Below are 6,107 nucleotides of genomic sequence, written 5' to 3' on the forward strand. Positions count from 1 at the left end.
TTCTGGCAAATGGCATATGGACCCACCTTGGAAAAGTGAGGTCTCAGTTACACCAACTCTAGTCCTCATGAAATTGTAATTTCCAGAGCCTCGTAGAACAAGAACATTATGCTCTGTTTCTAAAACCTGGCTGTGGTTAATGAGTTACAAGTGACTTCACATCTTCTCTTGGCAAGGAAGTAAGGCAGAGCAACTTGCATGCATTTGTGGGTAGGTGGGGCTCTGCTGTATCTTTTTTGTTTTGTTCTGTTTTTACGACATGTGCAGTGTGAGTCTGAGTGTGTGTGTGTGTGTGTGTGTGTGTGTGTGTGTGTGTGTGTGCTTGCTGAATGGTCAGGGCTAGAGAATAACCAGGATCAGAGACCTAGCCTGTCAGGTCTTTTGTTGTTCTTATCTCAAGATTAAAGTATCAGTCAGGATAGGCTAGGTTATGCCAAAATAACAAACACCCCTGAAATGTCAGTGGCTGATACAAACCAAGGTTGATTTCTTGCTCCTACACGTCCATCAAGGGCCAGCTGGAATCCAACTCTGATCTGTGCAGTTGATTTCCCTGCAGGACCCAGTATGATCAGCAGCCATTATCTGGGGTGGTTCTAGTAACTATGGAAAAACAAGGAGAGCGCTCTGGCTGGTTTGCCATTAATAATTAAATGCTCACCCTGGAAGTGACATACCTCAGTATTGCTCCCAGCTTATTGAAAAGAATTGGTCATGGTTCCTAATCAACTACAAGGACTCTAGGAAGTGCATTGTTAACATGTGCCCAGAAAAGAAAGAGAACTGGAATAAATGGTGAACGTCAGTAATGACTTCCAAAACTTGAGTCATGGCCACACAGTATGGGGTCATCATTACTTTCCTGCTTTTATATAGAAATGGCCCTACCTCAAGGACATATTATCACTATATTCAACATATAAAATTTTTGTCATTGGTTTCTAGACCAGCTCTGTCCAGTAGAACTTGCTGTGATAATGGACATAATCTCTACATTGTCCAATATGATAGCCACTAGCCATGTATAGTTATTAAGGACTTGAAATATGGTTAGGGTGACTAAGGAACTGACTTTTTAAAGTTTTATTTAACTTTAATAAATTGAAATTTAAATTCAAATAGCCACTAGTGGCTACCATGTTGGCCAACACAGTTGTAGACCAATGAAATCGTATTGTGGGTTTATTTTTTTGCTCATCGGCATAATAAAAATGACATTGCTTACTCCTTTGTATTTATATTACATTTCATAGTTTTCAAAATGTTTTTATATATACTATTCATCTCATATGATTCTCCCAACATCCTTACGAGATAGATAAGGAAGGTAATATTATAATACCCATTTTATAAATACGAAAACCAAGGGGCACCTGGATGGCTCAATTGGTTAAGTGTCTGACTTTGGCTCAGCTCATGATCTCAGGGTCCTGGGATAGAGCCCAGTGTGGCACTCCCCGCTCAGCAGGGAGTATGATTCTCCCTCTTCTTCTGCCCCTCTGCCACTCCCCCTGCTTGTGTGTGCTCATGCTCTGTCCCTCTCAGATAAATAAAATCTTCTAAATAAACAAATACACAAATACCAAAATCAAAATTCAGAAACTTTAAGTGATTTGTTCGTGATAATGGTATGATGAGTGGTACAGAGACCAGAACCAAGTCTCTAGGCAGATGTATGTCTTGTTTGACATTTTTATACCCTGCTCAGCACTATGCTTGTCCGTCAATAAATATTTGACTCAACACTTGAAAATTTCAAGAACTTCAAAACAAACCCATCCTCTTTCCTTTGAAGCACTTATTTTCATAAACATTTCCATAGTACTAGTTTTCAGCATTATTCCACGTTAATCATAGACTAAGCTTATATTAATCATATTCTTTCTTGAAGTGGTATCTGTCAGTTTAATGTGGATTTCTTTGTTTTTAAATCCAATTAGGTTGTGAACTCCTTAAGCTTAGGAACTTTTCTTTGGCAATTTCCTCAGTGCCCCATAGAGTGACCAATTGTCCCAGTTTGCCTGAGAGTGAGGGATTTCTCAGGATGCAGGACTTTTAATGCCCAAACCAGGACAGTCCAAGGCAAATTGGGACAGCTGGTCACCCAGGTGCCCAGCACAAGGCTGAGCTCACAGGTTGAATTGAATTGAATATTAAAATAGCAAAGATGTGTTTCAATTACAAGCCTTAGTATAGTCACCTGAGCATTGTAAATACTCCATAAAGGCTTTATTTCAATTTTATGACAAAAATAAAAGGTAATAAATTTTGCATATGCTTCCTTATGTTCAAATAGCAAACTAAGGAAATGGATTTTTTAGGAGCTGTGTGATGCCAGTAGACCTCTCTTTTTATATTTCCACATCTGGTTTGAATGTTGTTTCAAAGTCAAAAGTAAAAAGAAATTATGTATTGTTGATCTTGGATGCAGCAGGCATTGTTAATATTATGCACGCGTGTGCGTGCACACATCCTATCAAATGATGGCCCATTCTCAAAAGCTTCCATTGACTTTAGATAACTATTCTCAAGAAAAAAAAAAAAAAAGTTCAAATGTTTATTTTCAAACTTTGATGCTTTCTCTTATTCTTTGAAATAACCATAACCTTTTATGTCTCTGGGGAACAAGGCCAAGCTCCTGCCTTGTGTATTTTCCAAGTCTCCTCTCTTACAAGCAAGACAGGAGCTTTGATTTTGAGCTGTGGGTTTCAGGGGGAGGGGCTCATTCTCTATTGTGCCTTGAGCTTCTGAATGCCTCAGTCACTACAGCATATTGATTTCCTTGACTTCTTCAAATGAGAAAGTGCCTTTTGAATAGCAATAAGGTAACTCTTTACCCACCTCCTGAATAACAATCTCCTGCATTTGTGTGAAGAATTAGCAATGTCTTGAGTGTTTCTCATTACAACAGACTGCTTCATTGTACCCCAACTCACTACCACCTGGTGAACTTCATGAGGACCTCACATGGCCCTCCTTTTCCCCAATAGCTGTGTTTTTTACAAGCTGGGAGTTAAGCTAATTTACATGAATCAAATGCTTTGGCCACATGTCTGCAAGGACGTTGTGGAAGAGAACTCATGCAAGGTGGAGACGAATTAGTCCAGGTGATTTCCCCCTCTTCCCAATGTCTGAAATCCTGTGAGTCTAGGTCTCCTTCAAATATTTTACTGGTGACTAATTTTAGAGATTTGTCACTTTCATTCCTGAGTGATCTTCAATAAGCAATGGCCCCCAATACTTTAGCTTTAGTTTGGACTTACTGTCACTTCGACGCCTAGAACAAAATCACAATTAGCAGGTGTGTCGTTCACACGTACAGCTGAACGGCTGTGATGGGGGGAAAAACAGTGCTGCGTGTACTGCCTGCATGAAGTTGGTAGAGACAGAAATTGCTCTCTCACGGCCTCTTGGGAAAGGGAATGGCAAGACTGTTGGGGCACCTTTGACCTAGATCACATGGTGCAATATGAGTAGAATTTTCAAGCAAAATAAACCCAAGGAATACAGAGAGCTGGACCGAGGAATGAAATTGAGACCCACTAAAGAGGCTGCAGGACTTCAGTCTGGCATTCAGGCTTTTGTAATCACAGCACAAACCCTCCTTTGAGATCAGCTGATGCCCAGGCTGAACCCCTAGCCAACTGAGCCAGAATCATTGGGGTGGGAGCCAGACATCATTATTTTTGAAATTCTCCAGCTGATTCCAATGTGCAGCCAAGTCCAAGGAATAAGAGACTTTTGAGTAAGAGACTGCTGCATTCTGAGTTCCTTGAGGAAAGGCCATCAAGGGCAGTTTCTGTGGTTCGGTGGAAAGAATGCCAGAGGAGGTGTCTACAGGTGTGTATTGCCAATGATGTGGTATATTCCAATTACAGAATTTGCTTCTGAGCTCAGGGCTTTATTTCTAATCCTCACGACAATGGCATGAGATAGACAGTCATATTAAGTCCAATTTATGCACCTGTCCAAAATTCCTCCGTCTCAAGCGCCTCTCAATGAATCCTGCTGCCACCATGATTACCTTATCTCTTGCTAATCCATGAAGAATGCGTTCTTGCCAGACTTGTATGGGAACATGAACGCGGCTTCAGCCGTAGACCTAGGACTTGGTGCCTCTTCCATTAGTCTTCACTCTTACTGTGCCTTCGATTCTTTGCTGCTATCGGGCACCCTCCTGATTGAATTATTGTCTGCGTTTTCCTGTAGTAAATTCAGTAATCCGCCACCTTAAACTTGCTTCCCTTCCATCCCTGTCTCACGTTCCTTTTCTCCTCACTCTCACTGCCCTGGGGTTGGACCCCTCGGCAAAATACTACAGAAACTTTGCCACTTGTTTTATTTTCAAGGAGACCCACACTGAGACAGTGTTATTATCCCAACAAATGCTGGTCTGCCTGTCTCCAAAGCCCATGACTTTTATACTCTTTTCCCTTTTCTTTCCTGCCTCCTCGGACAGAGAAGAAGCGGCTCTTCATCCCCGCTGTGCCACCGATGTACAGTGTAATCTCAGGAAAGCCATTTGTCTTCTTTAAGCCTGTTACTCGGTCCATGAAATGAGAGGGTTGGGCTATCACATGTTCTTAACTTCAGGATTCCTCGGACCTCTTGAACAGTTGGGTGAATCTTATGAATTCTTTCTCTGAATAATGTTTTTAAATTGCATAAAATAAAATACACAGGATTGCAAAAAACCCACACTCGTATTGACTAAGCTTGTCAAGGTAACATAGGGTGTATATCTCACAAAATATATGTGATATGCTTCTTTACTCATATCTTAAATAGCTGCTTGTTTGATAATTATAATACCTTAGTATAATATTTAAGTAGTAATGAGAATACTATTATGAGACACCTATGAGAAAACATCCCTGAAAACAAATAGACCATAAGGATTCCAATTGAAATGAACAATGATCATCAGACAAATTCCTTGTGTGGCAATACTTTAAAGAAGACAAAAACCAGGACTCTAGAGCCACAAAAGTGACTGGATTCTCCCCTTAGAACACAAGTGACTCCCATTTACAACTTTAGCCTTGCGTCAGTGGTCTGACCCTCTAGATAAAAATGATGTAGATTCTCCATCACTGCGTGACCCCCTCGCAGGGACAGGACCCAGTCAAAAATGCCTTCTTTCCCAACCCCCACCCCCAGCCACTTCTTTCGAACTCCTAGAAACACTCACAAGACCAGTCTTACAATAATCCCACCCTAATTCCTTTTTACTCAGACGTCTCTGGGGTTTCTCTGTGCGTTCTCCTTTGCTGCAGCAAGCTAAATAAACCCAAACGTTTGGACAATGATCGTATTCCTGGTGGGATTTGGATGGCGGTCTTCAACTTCTATAGCAAACATAGCGTGATATGACGATACCTGTGGTTTCTAGCCATGACGATACAATTGTGAAACTGAGATTCTGGTTTTAGAGACTGAACTCTTAACGCCTATGCTCCATGGGCTCCAGGCCTCAAGAAGTAAAAAGAACGAAACATTAGCCATCACATGCCTGTGACGGACTGTTACATACCTAAGGGCATCCCTAAGGGTGTACATGAGTCAGTGAGAAATCTTAGCTGGTACCAAATAACACCCACATCAACCACTCACGGTAGAAAAAGAAATAGTAGGGGCGCCTGGGTGGCACAGTCGTTGGGCGTCTGCCTTTGGCTCAGGGCGTGATCCCGGCGTCCTGGGATCGAGCCCCACATCAGGCTCCTCTGCTAGGAGCCTGCTTATTCCTCTCCCACTCTCCCTGCTTGTGTTCCCTCTCTCACTGGCTGTCTCTGTCAAATAAATAAATAAAATCTTTAAAAAAAAAAGAAAAAGAAATAGTAACCACAACAGTAATCTTCCATTTGTATAGCACTTTGCCCTTTATTGGACCGTCTGCACACGAGCCTCAGCCCAGTGAAGACAGACCCCAGCCAAGGTTTTCTTGGACATAGATAGCCTCAGTCTACCGAAAGGATCTTAAAAAAAAAAAAAAAAAACATAATGCCTGTAAGAGAAGAAGATGGATCATTCTCAGCTCATTGTTGAAACTCCACTGTTTAGATTTATAGTCCACCAATATTTATTAAATGCTATTATTGACTGAATTG

Source organism: Ursus americanus, chromosome 22, assembly GCF_024610735.1.
Source record: "Ursus americanus isolate L20-20 chromosome 22, mUrsAme1.1.p, whole genome shotgun sequence".
NCBI classification, from domain to species: domain Eukaryota; kingdom Metazoa; phylum Chordata; class Mammalia; order Carnivora; family Ursidae; genus Ursus; species Ursus americanus.